The sequence below is a fragment of the Fukomys damarensis genome, unplaced genomic scaffold (assembly GCF_012274545.1).
Source record: "Fukomys damarensis isolate Sample0158 unplaced genomic scaffold, DMR_v1.0_HiC HiC_scaffold_2, whole genome shotgun sequence".
NCBI classification, from domain to species: Eukaryota; Metazoa; Chordata; class Mammalia; order Rodentia; family Bathyergidae; genus Fukomys; species Fukomys damarensis.
In genome coordinates, this window is record NW_022900914.1 from 13,909,942 (window position 1) to 13,920,412 (window position 10,471).

The 10,471-nt window shown below is 38.6% G+C and overlaps 1 protein-coding gene across 10 annotated transcripts in view; it reads left to right on the top strand.

Moving 5' to 3' along the window:
• The window catches only part of Rasgrp3 (RAS guanyl releasing protein 3), a 116,708-nt gene that overhangs the window by 50,879 nt on the left and 55,358 nt on the right, over positions 1 to 10,471 (top strand). For 7 of the 10 annotated variants that reach the window (XR_784455.2, XM_010645140.3, XM_010645136.3 and 4 more), the window contains one exon: positions 8,065 to 8,199. The exons of 2 other annotated variants lie outside the window; for them this stretch is intronic. The gene's annotated coding sequence lies outside the window, so the exon portion shown is untranslated. Of the gene's footprint in view, positions 1 to 3,396; positions 3,417 to 8,064; positions 8,200 to 10,471 lie in introns of those variants that run through there. One more of the 10 variants, XM_033763513.1, reaches the window with a different exon arrangement.

The following is a 10,471-nucleotide window of genomic DNA, read 5'->3' on the forward strand; positions in this document are numbered from 1 at the left end:
CCTATGTCTATTTATCTAATCTACTTTAAAAATGAGATTGTAACTCATCAATAAAAACATAACTGAAAGGGTTGGGTTGAATGTCTAGAGACAATGAATTTTAATCTACTAAAGTACTGAAAACTATAAGGTAAGAGGCTGATTATAGAATTTTTATTTAAGAAAGTGTAGGACCAAGGTGCAGTAAAAAGAGAGTTTAAATAAGTTCGTAGTTTAGGACTCAAACTTTCAGCCTTATGCTTTCTTTTTTCACCTCCTTCCTTCTCTCCCTTCCTTTGTAAAATGGTTATGTGTAGATTAAATATGTGTGGCTTATGAATTTGAAACAAACCAGAAATAGTTTTTCCCTTGGGTAGAAGTCATTTTTGGTGATTTGCTAGAAAAATAATAATAGTAGCTAACATTCATTTAGAATATACTATGTGCAAGTTGATAGCACTTTATCTCCTTGTGATTCACTTAATTCTCATAACCCCACCCCAGTCACTATTGCTAATCTATTATTCAGATAAAGTCAAAGAGTCACCGCAGATTAAATAACTTGCCCAAGGCCACACAGCCAGAAAGAGTTGAATTCAGTCCTGTTCAAGGCCACGCTCTTATCCATTATGCTATACTCAGAAGAAAACTCTTTAAACAATGAGGAAAATGTATAAACCCTACACTGACCTACAGGAAGAGACCCATGGGTTTTGTCACGTGGACTTTCACTGAAGTTTGTTCTGATGCTCAAGCAGTGTAGAACCTCTCTGTTTCTCACAATGTTTTTGCATGGGAGAATGAACAAAGACCTACTTCAGTCCTGGCTTTCAGACCCTGCCATGCTGTGAGCAGTTCTGCTCTTCGATGCTCTGCCTTTTTCAGTGTTGCTTTCCCTCTACACAGTACTTGCCTTCTTGTCTCTGTTCAGCAGAACTCCACTCATGCTTCACGGCCAGCTCGATTCTGAGTCGGAACTTGTTTTCAACCTCTTTCCTGAGCCTTTCACAATGGCCTGGATCATAACTCCTGTGCAGGTGTGCTCTCCCCTCTACATCCTAAGTCTTCTGAGGTCACAATCTGTGCCTGATATTTATACTTATCCCTCCTGATAACCGTATCAAGATATCAGACACACCTTTGATAGGGGGCTCAAAAAACACGTGGTTCATTCTTAAACTACCAGGGAGGCAGAACCATTTGGTACCGTTAAGTCATGCAACGCATAAAGGAAGGCAGTATACTGAGCGCAAAAGTCTGAGAGAGGCAGAAGGAAGATATTTGAAAGATGAGCACATAATTGCTGAGCAGATGTATTGGGAGATTCAGGACAGTCTAAAAAAAGAAATGTGGGGAAAAATGGGGCTCTGAACAAAGTTTCTTCTGACCACAGTAAAGCATGTGGTGGAGTAAGAAGGTGAGGGGTGGGTGCAGAGGGAGAAAGGGCCCGTTGATGAAAGGCTTTGTTTGCCACAGAAAAGACTTGAGGTTTATGTAAGATAATAAGGAACTGTTGAAAAATTTGACTAGGGCACAGTCTGTGATCAATCTGATAACTGGAAAGCTTGATTCGGCTCCAGCAGAGAGGAGAGATAAATAGGAGATGAGCGTCAATCTGATAAGTGAGCCCTTTCAGCAGGCCAGTGAGATGTACAGACAGCTTCCTTTTTCTTAATCACCACACTTCAGTCAACTGCAGTAAATCAACTCTTCTTTAATAACCTACAACAAAATTCTTTCCCTCTCCTGTTCTCTAATTCTTCAGCGGTTGCTTCATGACAATCTATCTGCCTCCCCCTCTTTCTCCTTCTCTGATCTCTGGATCAGAAATCCCTTTCTGATTCCACCCTCTAGGAACTGTGTAATTTCTGAATGCTAGTTTTGAATGCTAACCAACCAATGCTACAGCCTCTGAAATTCCTGAGAATTTTCACAATTTTGCAGCAAGTGACAAATCTCTACTGGTCTCTTTGTCTCTCATATGCTGTTAATCCACTTACACTATTGATCTAATGGGGAAATATATTCTAAATTCCAAATAAGTACTTTACAAATTTTGTTGGGAAAATTTCACAACTTTAGCATCCTCTCTCTCTCTCTCCCCCTCCCTCCATGATTTATTCTCTTAAAACCTATCTCAAATGAATTTTTTTGTTCTAATAAGGAAGTCAGTTTAACGTTAATTTCCTCATGTTAAAGGACAGTGAGCCTACAGAATTTAATGGGGCCTAATGTACTAGAGAATGTTCTACCCGCTTTGTTTTTCATAGGTATGCACTACAGTTTTTGGTTTCTTTTTTCAGGAGTAAGGAAATTAGCTCGTGTCTTAGATGGGAGGATGACAGAGATATCACTGCCTCTTTAGATTTGTTTTGGAGAAAGGAAGAAACATTTACTATAGGAGAAAAATCTGAGAGAATATCAGTCATTAAATGGAGCTTCCTAATTATGGACTTCAAACTGTGTAAATTTAACTAAAACCACAGAAATGATCTTTAAAGCCCTTTTTTTGGTTTTTATGTTTTACTTTTAATTGGTTCCAATAAAAAATTTAGCTCCAAATTCCCAATTCAGAAGTAATATCAAACTGAGACTTTACTATCCCATAAGAATACTACTATAAAAATATGGGTTTCTAAATAAGAATAAAATGTTTTTATATAAATCATCATCATCATCATCATATTCACTCTGAAGTAAATAAAACAAAGGAGTAAGGAAATTTGACTTTATTTTAAGGGATTTGAGACCAGGTCCTTACAAGATTAAAGGCACAGACAAGGTTCTTCTGAATGTAATATTGCAATTTTTAGGAGAAGAAAATAAGGGTTATTATAAAAAGCTATTTCCCCAAAGTTTAAAAGTTTAACTTTTGAGATAAAAATTTTTGGTTCTTAGCTTTATTTGGGGATATTATTTGCAATTGGAGAGCTGGCCTTGTTTGTCTTGATAAGTCATAACCCTTCAATGTTGAATGTTTCCTTCTGGAAATCATCTGCCTGCAAGTGTCTAGGATGGGTATGTGCTGCTGTCTTCCTGTTCAGCTCCAGGCCAGTGCTAGGAAATTTCCCTCTGGATTGTATTTGAGAATTTCATGCTACTTATTACTAGGGTTTCTTTAAGCCTCTCACTTCTCATTCAGTTTATTTCAGGTAGTTATAAATTTGTTAATTTGGTTAATATTAAATACAAATAACCAAGAAAAGATAAATAAAATACAGCTAACCCTTGCAACTCAATTGTTACCAAAAAAGTAATGCAAACTCCTTTTCTCTCCTTGGTACCAGTGATGCACTGAATGGCCAAACTTGCAATAATAATGAAAGTTATTCATTTTCAAACAATAGGGCCAGTAATAGAATGCTTACAAGATACGTTCCGGACAATGCCTAGGAATTGATCTAATGGGCAAGCCTTGAACAACAGCTAATATTTTTGTGAGTAGTGGGGAAAAAAAAAAATTTTAGAGTCAGACTTGGTTTTGCACCTTAACTAGTAGCGTGGTATCCAACATGTAACTGAAGAAGTAAAATCCATGTCTCAATTTTCTTAACTACAAAATGAACACAATAGTACTTAGCATTTGGATTGTTGTAGAATTAAATATAATATGTGCAATTCCTCCAACTTTGTGTCTTTTCCATTACATTATCGGCGGCCAGTGGTATTTTTACATGCTATTATTACTTCATTTTCTCAAGGTCAGGACAATATTGCTTCTTAGGGCCCCATTAATTTAATGGAAGTTATTTATGAGGGGAAAAACAAAAGCATAAACTCCAAAATTTTTAGATCCAGAAAAATCTCATTATATCATTAAATAACCCCATCAGGGGCAAGAATGGAAACAAGTATTGTTAGAATTGAAAACTAAAGTTTTATTCCTCCCTACTGTCATTGTTAAATAACCAGGGAAGATGCTGCTCTCCTACCCATACACGTGGGCATTTTATTCCCCATCTCCGTAGTTCTGTGCACTTACAATGACCTAACCCTACTGTAAGCCCTAGCCCACTTTCTACAGTCAGATTTGCGATGGAAGCAACTTTGACAATGATGAGACTGAAACTCTGGAGACTGCAGCACACTAGGAAGAGCAGCTGAGCAGAGGGACTGGAATAGGCAGAAAAATTCAAAGAGCTGTTGAAAGAAATGAAAGGGAAAGCTAAAATAATGAGGGAACTAGGAAAAAACAATAATGATGTCTTGGATTTTTTTTTAAATCATCTTTTAGAGGCAACAGGTAATGAGGGCTTTGGGGAGTGTGAATGGTAGAGATACAGAAAGCCTAGCTGCAAAAGTAAAGATCATGGGGACTGTAGCTAAGGTTGTCTTTGCTAGGATGAAATAACCTGGATCTAGTCCAGGGTGGGGAGAAATAATTTCTATATTACTTCATTTCCAATTATATCTTGGCCTCCTCTTCACCATAGCAGGCAAGGCGGGTGAAATGTTGGCTGGGACCTATGCCACACTGAAGACACTGACTATCAAAGGCCAGCCCTGCTTGATTCTGAGGCTCAGACTTAAATGCCTTTAACCATAACAACTTCCATGCAGAAGAGACTTGCCCTCTACATTGTTCCTAGAAAACTTACCCCAAATAATTTAGAAATGTAAGACAAATGAGTGATACAGTAGCCCAAGGGGCAAAAAGCACTGAGTTTGTCTCAAAATAAACTCCAGAACAAAAGAAACATCAGTCCTCCTACGCTTGATGGAAGCAATCCCAATACTCAACAGCTCCTTCCTTCTGTCCTTCACCATGTCCCTTGCACTTTTTCTCCTCTTGTTAAAACTCACACCTGACCTGTACCCGTCACTCATTCCAGCAGATGACATTGTTTTCTTTTCAAAAGAAATAGAAGTCACCAGACAACTTCTGACTTCTGGCCACCAACATGACAAATCTGGTCTGTTCATTTCCATTTTCTCACTAAGAGAGGTGGCCCCTACTTTCTCCAAGGCCAATACCTCCACAGGTGAATGAGTTTGTCACTCCTGTCCTCCTAGGAATCTTAGTACATAGATGAACATCTCACTGTCCTGTACCTGGTACTTTCTGCTAACTCCTGTCATTTCAGCATTATCAGGTCTCAGCTCAGAAGTCTCTAACAGGTATTTGGAGGCTTACTCAAAATTTCCTTCGGATGTCTCAGACGAATTTAACTCAACACGAGCAAAAGGGAACTCATCTTTTGTCTCCCATGAACTTGTTCCTCCTCCTGTTCCCTCAATGTCTCAGTCTCAGGGAAATGGCACCATAATTGACCAATTGTCTAGCTAAAAACCTCGGAATTCTCTTCAATTCTTCTCACTCCCCACAGCCAATGCATCAGCAAATTTTGTTGGATCTATCTCAAAATATATCTGTGAGCCTCACTTCTCTCCATCTCCATTGCCATGTGCTGGCTTAGACAACCATTTGCTTTTGCTTAGATTGTTATAATTAACTATTAACTCGTTCCCTGACTTCAGTCTACACTTTTTGCTATGGTCTCTGTGCTGTAGCTGAATGCAGAAGTGATTGTGCCTTTTTCCTGCTTACCTCTAAAACAGTGGTTTCCCATTGCCAAAGACCTGTCTCCTTCATAGCTTAAGCTTCTGTTCATTAGCTACGGCCACAGTACTAACTCTTTAGTCTTGTTTCTTGCCACATCCGACATGCAATGATATTGAATGTCTCTCAGTTTCTCTTCATTGCCTTGCTCACCTGTGTTTGGTCTAACTAAAATTTCTCTGGCTCCTAGACTAAATGAGTGCCTCTTTCCACCGATACTATATAGATCTGTGGTCTGTTACAAACCCATTGCCCAAATGGAAGTGAGTGGCAGTGAACTAGCAAAGCTTAATCTGCATTGAGACCTGCTTCCCATGGGGGGACATTATCACCTGAGGTTCACCTCTTGTCAGATCAGCTGCAGCATTACATTCTCGTAGGAACACGGATCCTAGTGTAAACTGTGCATTCAAGGGGGTCTAGGTTGCGTGCTCCCTGTGAGAATGATGCCTGGTGATGGAGCTGAGGTGGAGCTGAGGCAGTGAGGCTGGTGCTGGGATATGCAATTATTATGTAGTGCAAACATATGCTAATAAGGATAAGAATCTAGGTCCCTTCCCTTGGTATGTGGAAACATTGTCTTCCATGAAACCTATCCTTGGTGCCAAAAAGGTTGTACCTTGATGTTTTAGATGATATTTTAATATATTTTTCTCTAATTCTTTACTGCAGTATAAAAGCAAGAATTGTGTCTGTCTTGGTCACTCACCTGTGTCCTTCCCTTCTTCTGCCCCAACACCCTCTAGCAGGCAGGCACGCTTGTACCTTGCTTAGTGTCTGCTACACAGTACATTCTCAGTAAGAATTGTCAAGTAGATTATCTTTGAGTTGTATTATCATTTCTCCTACTGAACTCAAGACTTAAAGGTCTGTGATAATCCCAACTTGTTTTCACAAGGGATTTAAGCATTTAGAAACACTTCTTTGTCTCTGTACAAAGACCATGTGAATGTTAAGACATCTTTCTCTTATGGAGAAAAATAATATTGACTGAGATGAGAAGAGCCTTCAAGGGTTTGCTTGTTTATTATGGAACAAGAGCTAATGCAATAGACAGTATAGTCTTCGGAATTTCTACTATGGCAAACACCATTTCAAAGCGACTTGAATACTCATTAGATACAGTATTTTGCCTAATAAATCTTACAAACCTAAAGCTTGGAGAAGAAACCTTCACTGTCATTTTGGACTGGTTCCTAGACACCATCTGGGGATTTAGTCTGCAATCTTGCTGACAGTCATTGCCTAACTGGCTGGAGACCCTTCAGGAATGGGAATCCTTTGCTGATGAGGCCATTTGCCCTCTAGGAAATGTTTTAGTGCTGTATTATTTTGTTCTTCCATTCCCCTTTCCCTTCTTTAACTGACCATTTCTCTTTCATTTCTACAAGTTGATCCTGCACTTCAGTTTAAGTCTGCACCCTAAAAGGTTTTACATTTCTGAAGGAAGGCTGGGGATTTAGCTCAGTGACACCATGCCTGTCTCACAAGCGCAAGGTCCTGAGTTCGACCCCCAGTACCAGAAAAAGCAAACAACCCCTTCCCCTCAAAAAATCTGAAGGAAGTAAGTAGTGCAGGCAAAGGCAGATAACTTCCCGCGCGCCTTGAGTTTCCCAGCTCAGGGTGGACACCCTTTCTCTTACTTTCCTAGCTCTTTAACCCATCTGGTAAAATAAGCATTAATAGCATTTTACTCAGATTCAGGAAAAACTTGCTGCATGTGGCTATCTAGGGTTAAACCCATTTTTTTTTTTTAAATTAAAGGTTGTGAGATAAGAACCTTGGGTGCTAATTTATCTCTGTTAATGAACACTCGCGTGGAATTGGTTCCTTTTTATTATTTCTAAAATTTGGAATAAGATTATGATTATCCTAGATAACCTCAGAATTTTTGACAATGCCGTCTTTAAAAGCCATGTTAAAGAAAGTCTTCTTACTACATGAACATATTGTGGCCTTTGAAATCAGACCCTAAAACATCCCTCCAAAACATCCTATTGCTCCTTTAAAATGAGAACTTCTGTCTTAGAAATAATTCAAACTATCAACACTACAGCAAGTCCTAAGCCATCAGGAGACTAAACAACCTGAATTAAAATAACATTGACTGCCATGGTGAGGCAGGCAGGAGTAATTTCGGGTCAAATTTTGATGATTCCTACAACAAACCACTTTAAGGATTTACTAACATTCCAAAGTCAGTGTTTGGAAATTCTCAATGAGTAATTCACTGAGATAAGTGTATTTGGGCTAAAATAGTATTTTATACTGTATGCATAAAACTTGGTTTTGCTATATTTGTGGGCATTTAAAAGGCTGAGGTTGAAAACAACTAATTAATTTAAATATGTCACCAAACAACTATTCTCAATATATTCCTTTTTAAATTAGTTTTATGGATAAAGTTTAAACAAAGTCTTAAACACTGCACAGACCTCGAGGAATACCTTTGAGAATACTGTAACACAATGTAGATTCTTTTGGGTTTCCATTATTTCATGGTTTTTTTTCTGTTCTTTTCTCAGGTTTTCCAAAGTACTTGTAATTCAAGTTGAACACATTAACTCTGTAGACATTTGCCTTAGTGCACTTTTCCCAATGATGAAAACTGCCCTGAAAATCCTTTCATACCCGGAAATCTACTTATGTAAAAACAACAGGTAAATATTTAAAAAATAAAGCTATTGTAGATAATAAAAGAAACATCCCTAAAACACAAATATTCCTAGAAAAAAAATGAAAATAAATGTGCCACGGTGTTAGCAAGAATCATTTTGGATGATGAGGTTATGGGTGACAACATTTTTCCTTTGGTTTTCCTAACTGTCCTATTTTCAATGATAGAGATATGTTACTTTTACAACACCGAAGCTTTATCTTTAAAAAGGCAGTTGTAGCTTCAGTAACGAAATGTGATCTCAGGAGATGTGCAGCCTACAGAATGCTAAACAGAGACCCGGAGGCGTCTGTCGGCTGATTGCAGAAACAAATGGTAACTGGATAGCCAGGTCCACCTGGTGCCTAACTCCATCGCAGCTCTGCTGATCACAAATACAACTCCAAATATAGTGACAGGCCTTTGGTACGGGTTGTGTCTAACTCCTGGGGGAGGTCAGCGCCTTCCCAAACAACTCAGAGGAATGATTTTGGTTTCGACCTGAAAAGGCAGTTTAGTTTATCTAGGCTAGTTGTTTTAAGGAATACATTTACTGTTCAGAGCATAACAGAATAAAAAAAAAATCTGCCTACTTAAAAAATTAATCAGGCTTGTTAGTTGTTCAGTCTTAACTTAAGCATGTCGACAGAAATTACATTAGAGAAATTAGGGAAATGTTGGCCCACATTTTCAGAAGATTGTTAGGTTCTTACTAAGACTGTAGACAGATCCTACTAAGTCTAGAATAGTGGGCACAAACTGACATTCTAGTGATATTTACTTAAAGATTACTTGCATTAGTCATCTAACAAACAAACAAACAAAGAAAACCCTCTTAAAAATTTATAGTCCTGTTATGGTTGTGCACGCCCATAATTCCACCTCTCAGGAGGTTGGGCCAAGAAGATTGCTACAAGTTTGAGGCCAACCTGTGCTACATAATGAGTTCAAGGCCAGCCTGGAGTACATAGTGGGACTCTGTCTAAAAAGTCAAAAAAAACAAACTAAATAAATAGAATTTAAAAGATCTAGAAATGTAGCTTAGTGGTAGTTATACCCAAATATACCCAAAGTCAAACACAAACTTTGGACAATTTCTATTTTATTCATTTCCTCATCCATCAATCTACTCATTTATTAATTTAGCAAATATTGTTTGAGAGTATTTTTTATGAAAGGCGTAATCATAGACATTCAGGAGTGTATCAGAAGACAAGCACAAAAATCTCTGATTGTGGAGCTCATGTTTACAGCACCAAGGAGACTGAAAGGACAAATAAACAAATAAGACACATAATATGTCAGATGGCTATAAGTGTTTTGAAGAAAAATAAATGCAGGTAGGGCATTCCACATGGGAGGGAGGAGTGGGGAAAGATGTGGTATTTTGATTAGGGTGGTCAGGAAGGGTCATACTGTAGCATAACTTCATTAAGGGATATACAGTAGTTGCTTCCAGATGACTTTAATAATCCCCTTTCAGCAATAATTTGAGCAGCAAAGTCAGGATAGCATTGATCCAATGGTTCTGTTACTTTTACTGCATACTCGAAATAAGATCTTGTAAGATCTCATAAGTGTAAGATCTTTATCTCTACGAATGGTTCCTTTGGCACAAAAAGCATGGTTCTTTTACAGAATGAATTGAGGATAAACATTTTTTTCTTGAGTTATATGCTTCATGTACAGAGTCCTCAAATCTTACTCTTCCATAGTCCCACTGAATGAATGTGATCACACATGTGGACATTGGTTGTTTTTTTTCCCATTCATTCATTTGTTTGCTTTCTGAAGCTGAGTGCAAGCCCATTGAAGGTATGGCTGGGACGACAATTTGTTCATCTTGGCAGCCTCAGTGCCAAATCTAGTGTCTGTGATTGCCAGTGGAATAAACAAAATTGCAGAGCAAAATGGATGCTGACTTAAAACACTTATGGGGTGACTCTGATGGCCTCATGTGCCCACTCAATTGTCTGAAGTGGATAAACGACCCCTCTGCCTGCCCATGTCCTGTATGGAACTAGCACTAAGGACTCGCTCTGTAAAATAAATCATTGGTGTCTCCCCAACAGGGCAATTGCAGTGTAAGAGATGAGAAGGTTCTCTTTCCAGGCCCATTTTCCTGTGACAGTGCAGTCCAACACAAAAGGTTGTCCCTGTCCCCACATTTTCCTTCTACCCCTCTCTTAGATCACCTAGACTATAGCCCTTTCCTGAGATGCTAGGGAAGAGTGAAGTTCTTCACACTAGACTTGGGAGAAAACGTATAGCAGTGT